Consider the following 12,663-nt stretch of genomic DNA (forward strand, 5'->3'; position numbering starts at 1 on the left):
GCTGTCTTACTCTCCACGCCGAAACACAACAGTGCAAGCACTGCTGCTTCACGGCAGGATTAGCGAGCAAGATGGTGGTAGCAATCTGGGCGGACCTTACACAAGGTCCTACACCTGCAAACTACAACTAAAATTCAGACTGTTAACTATTTAAGATTGTTTTTTTTGGAATCTTTTGTTTTTTTATTTCAATTCCAAATTTTTACTTTTACGTCATCCCGTAAACCGAAATTGAAATACAAACTGAAACCATCAGTGGTGTAGCGGTATAGCGCGGTACGGATTACCGAGGACCTGGGTTCGATTCCCAGTGATGGTCTTATTTTTCTTTTTTTCTGTGCATCTATATTTCAGTTTGTATTTTCAATGTTAACTATTTAAACAAAATTATAATTTCTAGCAATGTACAGCAAAGTAAATTGACAAATAAGTGTAAATGACAGCCGACAGACTCTTTGATTATTTACGAATTTTAGTCTGAGTTTTTAGTTTATTAATTAAATTAATCTCATGGTTAAGTTACGGAAATACGTTACTCTAACCTCCTTTAAACAAATCCTGGCTGCCGTTAACACACTGCTATGCGAAGATTTAGGTTGTACCTATCCTGAAAGTACTGCATCTGGCATAATGACCATACACCGGGTGAATAATGATCTGACGCGCATTAATGACTGGGGATGGGGACTGCCCGCGCCGGCCGGATTGATTGGCGCGGCAATAACCCGACAGGCCATGCTTCACCCGCTGCCGTGACAAGTGCGGCGGCGCAGGCGACGCGCGCCGGCGGGAACACTACACTCACTAACATACCGCCATCATTAGATTCATGTACATTGATCATAGCATTTCTCGGTGAATGACTATATCGATGTACAAGTAAACTCGTAGATAATATGAGCATGAGCGATCTAACGAAGTTCGATTAATGATTCCCAAATGATGATAAAAATCAGGAAATAGTGTTATGGGAAACGATAATCGATGAAACAATTTTCTGTAAAATGGTGAATTGTATGGTCGCTCTACAGATGAAGGGTATAAAGACTTTACTTAAATATAATTGTGAACGATGATAGAGTGATAAATTAAGCACAGGTCTTTATTTAGATCATGCAGTCTTTGATTTTTTGATGAATTTCAGTTAACCTAAACCTGTCATCTTAAAATAACGTGGCTGCCGACAAAAAACGTCGAACCTCGATCATAGATTGAGATCCAAAAACAATTATTAAACTTACTAAAGCACCGAGAATGTTGTATAGATTTTACTTTATGTACCACCAACCAACTTAATCTAGTCTAGCAGCGATCACAGCAGCGTCAATTTATCAGGACCAGCTTAATAGAGAAAACACTTAGTTCTGAACAAAGCGTAGGCGGATAAAATGTATCACTTCGCCGACCAAATAAATATACTGGAAGAGGACACTACATTCAGTGCACTACATAGTTTGGACAAGAACGGTCTAAATACATAGATAGTATTACATAATAATAATGTGCAATAAAGAGTATCAACCAGCCTATATAGTATATCTACAAGACAAGTTACATGCAACTTCACACGCACCATTAATCAGTTTGTCAAGGTACAGTTTTCTAAATGGTAAACAAGAGTATAAACAAACCAATTATCGATAAATTTCATTATGAGATAGGTACCTACCTGCCACTATATTGGCGTATTATTAATCTTCTGCTTATATCGTCCAAAGGTGGCACAAGCCTCCTCTAAAAAAACCACAATGCAAAAATTGAGATTTTACAGGAAAAAAAAATTGCTTCGTCGGTGGATGCACTTTTCTTTGTGATATTATTATTCACTCAACGAATACTTAGTAGAGTAGAAAAATTACGAGAATTTACAAACACATTTGGAAAAAATCGTAAATGTGGGTCCGGGGCTTGAACTCACGATTCCCGCTTGGCCACAAAGTATTATCATTATTTACAAATCAGAAGTTTTATTTTATAAATCTATCTAAAGATTTAAACTGACTATTTGGCTATAAACTTTTTAATTTTGTTGTCACTTTGTTTATATGCCGAATAAACATTTTCTTTCTTTCTAATTGCTTAGACTAATTTAAACTACTACAACTTACTTATCAAAGTTCCGCTTCCATCTAAATCTAAATATATCCTAAATGTCTACCTAAATCAACATTCTCCCCCACGGGAAATGCTTAGAGCAAATAAAGGCAAACTATAAACGTTTACAGTACAAGTATAAACGTGTTTGGCTATTACACAATAAGCCCATCAACGGTATATTTTGATATTAGTGCGAAACTAACAATGCAACGTTTACTGGCGCCGAGCCAGGAACAGGGTGGTGGGTGCAAGTCATGAAAGTGAACTTAAGCTTGTACTTCGAAGCTAACGTATAACGACCAACCGATAGTCTTTTTCAACCTCGACATTGGCGGAATCATCGATAGTGTCGATGCTGATTAAGCGAAAGCTATTTTTGTTCCCAAAATTCTTTGTTACGTGGCTAAATATCTAAAAACGATATTTTTGGAGGAATTTGTTATGCAAATTACAGCCGTGAATAAACCGTCCAAACTTTTTTTACAGAAATTTTGGAACTTAAAACTTCATTTGGAATTATTAAGTACATAACGGATCAAATATATGTAGAAACACGTCATCGATATTCTGATCAACCTACTGCTAAAAGAATGAACGCAAAATTACAGGTCCATCGAAACATATTTTTCTAATTTCAAGCACAGAACATTCGTGCTTTGAACGATTGTCTGAATTCACTAACCCTTTGATACTACGTGCTGATAAACCTAGAATGTCATAATCACTTGACTACACACAAACTTTTGAATATAATCTGAATTCATCATTATTAATCGCTCCCGTCTGTAACTCCAGCCACGCCTTAACATATCGCCTGTACGCTGTCTGGTAACAGGCCTCACGAGCCAGCCTGATCGCAGTTTAGAACCTCATAACGTGACCTAAGTTTTGCAGCTAATTACGGTGTACATTCTAACTCTAATTTACAGAGATCAGTCTTACAAATACATACATTGTCTTACCTATAAAAAGTTGTCAATAGAATGACTACCAGACAACGCAGAGCCTAAACTACTGTAGTTAGTGACTTGAAATTTGGCAAACGTATAACTTGAGTGCGCATAAAGGTTCACTAAAAGATATGTTTTGGAATTCTGATGTGATTAGTTAAATGAAGTGAATTATTTTATATTTTATTATTCCAGCTTAGAGAGTATGCTCATAAAAAGATAGACTTATGAATGTTTTGCAAGCTGCTATAATATCTAAAAGTATCTAACCGATTTTCATCTCTTTCACTAATACAAAACTACTAAGCTTGCATTGCCTTGCATTGCTTACTTTTAGCTTGTATAGCACAGTCCTACAGCTAGTATTAAAACAATTGGATACCTAAACTTACTTTGCCCATCAAAACACTAATGCTTACCCGTCTATTTTTACAGCTTATTATCAAATCGCTTCCTCTTGTAACTCCTTCCAAGCCCTAACATATCGCCTGTCACATCGTCCGGCGACAGGCCTCGCAGTAAAGACCTCACGAGCCACCGCCCGCTCACAGTTTAGGACCTCATAACTTGCGCTCTGCAACTAACAATCACTCGATGATGCTTGGAGATAGTCGGACACGTTTCAGCACAGTTCGTGAAACAAAACCAAAACCAAAATACAATACAACCCATCGGTCGCGAGAAAGTTTCAGAGCTATTTGCTGTAGTCACTTCAACACATTGTAAAAAAGACGTCTAGTGTCGCACACCGAGGGGTCCATACAAAATTTTAGGTAGGTATCAATGAATGTCCAGTGTTAGCAGAGCCTCTTTCCAAAGCAAAATGTACGCAGAACGAAATCATTTTCGTTAGATGGTATTGACAAGTTTCTGTACAGACAGATATAAGCAACTAAGATTTTCAGATTTTTCCTTCAGTTTCGCAGGACAACCGGAAGTACCCTATAAGGATTTCGGTTACGGCAATTTGTGTGTGTGTTTTTTTTATGTTTGCATTTTTTGATTGCGTGGACGTAGAAGTTTGATTTTCTACTACTTCAAGAGGTAGCAGATCTAAGTATTCGATATTCATTTTAGCTTGGTACCTTTATGACGTTTCTGAGAAAAGGGTCAGGGTATACGGACAAACAGAAGGACAACAAAGTGAAAATATTTCCTTTTAGGGGTACGGAACCCTGAAAATACGCTACAAATAGTAAGCGATACAGAAACAGGTACACAGAGAAAAAAAGTACAAGGTAAGCAATAAAGCGGCTTTCGCTTAAGAGCGATCTGTTCCAGGCAACCTTTTAACAGAAATAAATAAGGACTAGATTACAGCAGGTGGTGCATTTTCAGCAATTAATTATAAGACTAAAGTAATAAATCAAAATATGATGTTATGGTGCTATGGTACAGTCACCAGCATTAATATCTGCCACAGCGGAGCGTGCAAAAATATCTGACACGTCCTTCCGGCCCTAGAAATCAAGTCGTATCAGATATTTATGCACGCTTCTCAGTTGTGTCAGATATTGGTGCTAGTGACTTTACGTCATCCTTCGTGTGTAAATTCAACTTAAACACTGTCGATTTTTTACGCACTGTAATACAGTTTTGATGGCACCTATTCCCCCGCCGTATCAGCAGGCAGATCACCGTCGTTATTTGCGAACGCTGATTGGGATCTGTGGCGTTGTTGATATAACTAATAACGCCCGTTGTTAGAGATCGCGCTGTGATATGATTGCCAGGCTGAGAGCAGTAACTGTAATAGAGTTAAAAATAAATTCAAATTAAATAACTGGGAACCATATTTACATTCCGTAGGTATAATTTCCGTTATGTTTTTGTTCTACTAACGATTTGAGATCAGATCATACTCATAACACTTCGTTATTATTTTCATCAGTATTTTAGACTTTGAATTTATTCAAATTTTTTATAACTTAGTACAACAACTCTTAACAGCCAGTCAAATAATCTATTGAATCATGCGTTACTTGCGTCCGTATCAATGAACTGAAACAATTACTTTGCTCATCCGCGACCTTATGATAGCTACGTTTGTCCAAAAGCACATGTCAGTGTAATCACATAAACCCATCTATCACCACCCCACACAACACTGATTCGTTTCGAAATTCAACGAAACTCTGGTTATTTGGTATTAGTGGTACCAAAATAAGTGTTTTACCAACAAATGGATCTCAATAAATTCTTACCGTGTCTTACTGTGTTTATTTTGTTTGTGGAATTAGAAGTCAGCGGGTAAACATTACCATCGTATGTTAGCGTACCTAACATCAGTCTTATTGTTTTTCTTGCCTTTTCCCCGTCATTTGCGGCCGTTTCTGTGTTGATGGCTTGCTTAATGTTCGTGCCAACTCGGCCCATTAGGGATGAGCAGGGGTAATATTCATTTATGCGATATTGGGAAATAACAGTTATACATATACGTTGTTATTAAGGAAAACGAAGTGTAACAGCTATTACAGTAGCCTATTTTTTGTCATTCGTTATAATCTCGAATCAGACATGCGATAAACAACGAGTTATTTTTGTTTGTTTCTTTAAATGTAGTTTCTTTCATTCTTTTAGTACAAAGGCGGACTTATCCCTGAAGGGATCTCTGCCAGTCAACCTTTGAGTGATAGATAGAGAAGAGCAATCAAAGTAAGGATCGCCAAATTAGAGCAACGCATTTGAATAAATGTAAAAGCATATGTAAACAATTTTCAATTGAATAATTAGATATGCCTATTTACCTATGGAATGTAGACCTTGATTAAAACTACCTTTAACGAGGTCCCGATAAGCGATATCTGACTCGATGATCACAGATAGAACCATACACGTTCAAAATTACATTTATTAGGTGAACTATTGAATGATAATGGTATACTCACTTCGTTAATTACTCGGAATATTTTTACGTGAAATTTGTAGTGACATTGCATTGCTTGATGAAGCAATTATTGTCAGTGCATCTGATAAAGGATGGGGCCCTTTAACGTAATCAGCAGCACAGTGTGTATGAGTGGTAGAGAGGGGAGAAACCCCGTCTCTCTCTTTCTCCTTTTAATGGAGAGAATTTTCCTTTATTATAATATAAGATAATAATACATTATGTTAAAGGAAAATATTAATTAAATTGGCCATAATAAGTTGTGATCGTCTAACAGTTAGGATCCTACGTTGTGTACTTTTTTGTTTTAGTAATCCCAATGATCTTTTATGTGGTATGTCTGTAATAAGCAAGATATCTATCAGGGCGCAATAAATGTGTCTAAATTAAGTAATTTAAAGCTAGAGATACTTGGAATTCAATACATATAACTAGTATAGTGTGAAAATAGAGTGTAATATGGAAAATAGAGTGTAATATGGGTGAGTAAGTAAGTAGAGTGTGTAAAGGGTCGGGAAAGGATAAGAGTTGACTGAAAGAAATTAACGGGCCTCCACGGAGGCCCGGGGGACCACCTTCCTAGCCCCCTGTCCCCTCCTTACACTCGCCTGCGATTGGTAAAATAACCCGGAGGATTTACAGTTACAGCACTAACAGCGGTGCTAAAGTCAACTCAAAAGAGGACAGGTTAGATGGAATGAGTAAACCCAATTCCATAAATAGTAAAAAGGTGGAAGGAAACACATCCAATCCAACCAATGCTTGATTCATATGTTGCATATCTGTGCAATATACACAGTTTTAGTTGTGTAACCACTGGGATGTCTAAAAAGATCAAAACCAGTGAATTACAAAGTTTTGTGATAATGCCAAGCTGTAAACAGACATGACAAGTGTATGGTTTTGCCCAGAACAGTCGGGGGTTGAGACGGCAAGCCACTTTTCACTGAGCATCTCCGCTTACTAATGTAAGTATCAACAATGACACAGCTACTTTGGAATGCGGCCCACAACCATCCCAGTCGCCCTGAACAAGAAGTAAGGTTGTGGTGATATAATAACATATCAACCCTGAAGTAAGTGTCCACACTCAAACAATATGGAGCCATAAGGAAGACAAATCTTTTCATCAAGCATCTCCGCTTACCAATGTAAGTATCAACAATGTCATGACTACTTTGAAATGCAACCCACAGCCAACCCAATTATTCAAAGTGAGGAAATTAGATATAAGAGTTGTGGATGACATGACACCATACCACCACAGATTTGTATAGTGTGCTGTGAATATCCGTGTATACATACACAGTACACAAACACATGAATAAGCATTTTAGTAAAATTGGATGTAGAGTTCAGCTACAATGCCTGAACACATAAAAAAGTTTAATATCATTATGAATCAGGTTACTCACAAGGAGCGGTAGGGTTATGATAGACAAAAGGAATTGCCATGAGATAAATGATAAGCATTGCATAAGACTCATTTACTCAGATAACCAGTACCTTACCTGGAGCTTCCCCAATTTCACAAAGCAAGTAGTCATAGATCATAGGTGTACATATTAGTCCAATAAATGGTCATAATATGGTTGAAACACAAGAGGACAGATCTCACCTTGTCATAACAGGGAATCCAGATCCAATCTGAGATTCTCTGACATCACAAAGCAAGCTTTTAAGTTAAGAGCTATTACGCTATTGGGGGTCCCAGAGGGAGGCCCAATCAAGCACCATCTCTTAGTGATGACTTCAGCTTAGAGCTTGAAAATGTTAAATTACACAGGTTTTACTGATGGCCGGTCAGCCTAACTCAGCTCAAGTGTAATAAACCATTATTCATTCTCCAATCTGCCTTCACTAATAGACTACAAATACGGGTGAAATAGCCGGTGACAAACAATCACTAGGATTATCGTTCACAAGCCTTCCACCTAATCAGTAAGAACCCGACACGCCCAAAGTAAGCTATTAGAGCCAACCTCGAACATGACGAAATTCAGACTCTAGTTGGGCCAGGTAATAGCCCAATGGAGCCCTAAAATGAAACACTGATGAGTTATGATCGCTTACTGGACAATAAGCACCCAGATAAGACTTTATGGATTCTAATTATTATGAAATTAAGGCAGCTCCGCATTACCTCATCTCTGTAACCCAATACTGCGCAATATTAGTCTACAGAGACTACAGTTCTCACAATTACCTCACTCTGAAAGTTCATAGAATGCTGTATAAGCCGATTCTAATCCATTCAGAGCTACACAATAAATAACTAACAAGTTACAGTGTGAAGTGAGTGTAGGTATATGGTGTGATATAATGCATAGATACCATATAATATAAGTAATTATAGAGCAAAACATGTCACAGGACACAAAATAATTGTCTGAATGGGTTATGTCTTCTCGAGGCAAATAATTCTTAGCTCAGTTAGGTCTATCAATGTTAGACTTGTGAGAGATGTAGATAGTAATTCTCGTGATAGACACTATCCCATCCATACAATGAAGCAAAATTATGATCAGAAAACGCATTCGCAGTGCATTCCCACATATAAAACACACAAAAGGTAAGATTAAACACATGGTCCCTAGGTTTCCCTAAAGATTTTCCTACGGTTTTCACGCCCTAATGCAGTATAGTCTGATTTAAGAAAGTTCTCGGTTCCAATATGACTTTTAACAAGCACTTCTATAATCTAATAAGAAAAGGACTTTCTGACAGACAGAATTGAGGTAGGATGGAACCAAAAACTTCTCCCAAATCTGACATACTCCCTAACCATACAAAAGCATGCTCACTTACCTCTTATTTACCTGATAAGGTAAATAAACAATCCCACCTGGTATTCACAACGCTACACAACAAACACATCACACTCCTAGCTAAATTACACACCCTATTTCGCACCAAAAATAATTAATCGCGGAAATCTAGATCAAACTATATGGACCTGCCTAATTCTACACTTCGCGAGAGAATCTCAACCCTGCCTAGCGGTTTGGCACGGAGGTTGAAGCAGCCTTCAGATAGTGCCAACCACGGCAGTCCCATTTGTATCAAAAACAATAGGAGCCACGCCCAATTTGTGAGCAATTCTAGGAATGAATCTACGTTCTAGAACTTTCTTTAACCCAAAGGCAGTCGTGAAGCATATCCAGACACGCCACGCTAGCACGCTACATAGTCCGAATACCGACAACGCGAATCCTTGGAAGAAAATGCAACAAGCACCCAGCTTCAGTCGCGATCTGAATAGGGCGCCACATCCTCAACCAGGACCCACACTGCAGGCACCCAGAGACCACTGCGGCCACGTGCCGGGACACGCCCAACAACCGACGATTACAGGGATAATTAAACAAGCAAACTACAGAAAATAACGAGAAATACTGCTAGGAAACCAACAGCATCTCATTGCTATTTTCCAATAAGAATTAAACAAGAAACTCACAAAATGGGAGATTTGACAAAACCTGAAGCCACATACCTGATGACGGGCAGAGTTTCTGCTTACGCGCCGAGAGCCGAAGAAGGAAAAGTAAAAGTGAGCGAGCCCGCTCGCGCATCGCTTTTTATAACCTCGAGGCTTCTAGAAACTTCCATTCTTCCCGGAAACGGGGTTCTCAAACATATCTTACTTACACCTCCCTACTACTCCTCCTGTATTGCCATCAACAAATTGCAAACTCCAACACTGAACAAATTCATCATCATCATCATGCAAACCGATACACGTCCCATCGCTGGGCTCCGGCCTCCTTTCAGAACGCAAAGGCCCGGGCTCCAGCCCCCACGTTTGCCCAGTGCAAAATATCAACTTGCTAAGAGAATCAATTGCTTTCCCAATTGACTTGACAAGACAATTATTCCTGTAGTTAGTCGAAAAGTCTTCATTTCGTATTTTTAGTACAATTTATGTGATTTTTGTTGTTTTGTTGACTGTGCTCGTTGATACTCTTAAAACCGCTGCATCTCAGACCACAGTGCAGTCACCAATCCCACACAAGTACGCCAAACCCAAAGTCAATCAAACCTGCGTCGGAAGCTGGCCAAACCCAGCTCCCAAGATTCGATCCAAACAAACAGACATCTAAACAAACAAACAAATAAATGAATAAATACATAAACAGAGCAAGTCAAAGAAAAGCCTGTAGAAATATGAAACGTTACCCTAAAAAGTGGTAAAAAATTATTTCAATGGTAATTTCTAATAGACTTCTTCTCGTCAAGCCTATATTCGGTCTCCGATTGGCTATTTATAAATCTCACGTTCCTTATTGGCTGTAAAATTTTCAAGTTAGGAAACATTATACAAATAAAATATTACATAATTTGAATTTAAATTATTTATGATAATAATTAAGTATTGAATTTTAGTTGAAAAATACATGAAATTTCTAAACGGACTAGCTCTTAGGCGCATTAATGTTTACTAAAACCGTATCTCAGACAGCTCGAACCAGCTGTTGTCAAGTAAACGATACTCGAAAGTCTAACTAGAATTTGATATCAAATACTAAACAAAATGCAATTATAATTATTGAAGTTACTAGTTAAACTCCTAAACTACCAAAATCAAGTATTAGTTTAGTGCAAAACCCTTTCAACGGTGGAAAAATGACACATCAAGACAGAGGTAAGTCTATGCTTTATTCGAACCGTTTTGCTATGATTATTTCCTAAAAGAAAAGCTGTTTTTCTGGTAAAGTGTATTTTCCTTGTGTAAAATAGTAGCCTCTATTATGTACTAAGATTATTTTTATGTTTCAGATAAAATCCAAGAAATAATGGACCAAAAGCGTTTCCATTTATAGGTTAATTTTCCTCACTACTATGGGATGTCAAGAAATTCCAATTGGAACGACACATTTTTACTCCTATAATTGTTCACGACGTTTTCAGGTAAGAACTTAATAAGAATTTCATACTTATAGATAAATCTAATAGTGAAAATGTCTTAGGCAAAATACTCCATAGTAAGGAAATTTTCAAACGTTAATAGCGATTTATTTGGTCAATTGTATGAGGTAATTTATGTTTAATTATAGTATATGGACAGCAGAAAGAACAGATTTATAATGAAAACATGGATCGAAGCTTAATCATAAAGTCTATTCAACCTGCAAAATTTGACACTCCTGAAAATTTCACTTTGTTATCTGATCAAAATCTATAGGGTTTATTTGGGTATTTATCGTATAGACATACTGTACTAAGTCAGGAGGGATGGAATTTATAAAGATTTTGATTATAAATACCAAACAATTATTAATATTAGCCTTTACAAAATTTCAGCCCTCGGGTTAAAATTCTCAAACTGAAAGATGACTAGTTTTGACTCATTTGAGTGTTTGATCCGAACTAAACCTATTTATTCTGTATCAGAGTCACTATTAGGATGAGATTAAAGTAAAAGTACTCAGATCTAACTTGTATTTTTAACAAGAATGCTATATCCAGGATATCATTAGAGCGATTTCAAATAAATTTCTATTTCAGGAAACTTCAGTGCTTTCCTATGGATTTTACAATCAAAATTGCCTACGGCAGCACGAGGAACAGGAAATGGAAGGATATCAGGATTGGAGAAAGGATTTAATGGGATTTTCAGGAAAACATGGGAAGCCTTAGAAGAGTTTCTTAGCCTACGCATTTTTGTAAATATTTTAAGTTACTTATGTACGCTTTGCTAGTAAATCAAACCAATAGTCCTATTAGGCTTGGTTTTAGTTGCTTTTGCCTGTAAAATCACAAAAGGAGAATAAAATTACCTTTAATTAATCTCAGATGGTTTCATTAAATTAGAAAAACAGCGCCATCTACTAGTGAGTAGTGGAACCTCTCCGAATATAGCCCGATAACCCATAACTTGACACACACACACCGCTCCTCACTAGAGGTCGCCACAGTCACGGTCTCAGCTCAGTAATAATGCCATCTATAGTCAAATAGCTAAACTTCCTACTTTACTTTATAACTACACTTGTATGCAGCGTGATTAAAGCTTTTTTTAACCATAACCTGATGACACCGCGTTTCCAGAGATGTCACTACTTCAACGCGTGCGGAAACCGAGTTTTGAATTTATTAATGCTTATTTCTATAAACAGCAACTTAATAGTATATTATGATTTATAAAGAAACTGATGAACGAATTGATTAAAACAGTGTATTTAATGAGCTGAATTAATTATTTCAATGCATATTATGGAAAAGTGAAAGAAAATTTGTTCTCATAGAAAATATTTCCTATAATCAAGTAACAAATAAGGCAATAATATATGGAGTCTGCTACAACCGCCCCTTAATTTATAAAGAAGTTCACCGTATTTATAAATTACCCACAATAAAAGACTACAATAATTATTGCCGGAAAAAATTTTTTTTTTTTTTTTTTTGAAGAAAAAAATTATAAAGAGGAAAGAGGAAGAAGATGACGATAGAGTCAAGACAAAGAAGGAAATATTATAATGAAATTAACTTAGTCAAGTAACAAATTTTCTAAGCGAAAATTTTCACATTTTATTAAAATTCCTAATACATAATATTTATTCCCTACCCCCCAGAAATGACCACCCTACTCCCCACCAATCACATCTATTAAGCAAGCGCTTAATAAGTAGTAATAATAGAGTAAGTGGCAAGTAGTATAAGAACGTAATGTGGATGGTTTGGAGATCATTAAACGCCCCAATAGATGTAATTGAGTCATTTCCCTGACCC

The 12,663-nt window shown here is 37.0% G+C and overlaps 1 protein-coding gene and 1 long non-coding RNA gene across 3 annotated transcripts in view; one reads left to right on the forward strand and one right to left on the reverse strand.

Annotated features, from left to right (window-relative positions):
• The window catches only part of LOC141437657 (cell adhesion molecule Dscam2-like), a 332,569-nt gene that overhangs the window by 107,531 nt on the left and 212,375 nt on the right, over window positions 1-12,663 (reverse strand).
• On the forward strand, window positions 9,836-11,722 carry LOC141437662 (uncharacterized). Of its 2 annotated transcripts, XR_012452409.1 has the most exons (3): window positions 9,866-10,576; window positions 10,711-10,842; window positions 11,440-11,722. It is a non-coding gene; the product is annotated as an uncharacterized lncRNA (long non-coding RNA). The 2 variants fall into 2 exon arrangements; XR_012452408.1 differs by having other exon boundaries at window positions 9,836-10,842.

Source organism: Choristoneura fumiferana, chromosome 18 (assembly GCF_025370935.1).
Source record: "Choristoneura fumiferana chromosome 18, NRCan_CFum_1, whole genome shotgun sequence".
NCBI classification, from domain to species: Eukaryota; Metazoa; Arthropoda; class Insecta; order Lepidoptera; family Tortricidae; genus Choristoneura; species Choristoneura fumiferana.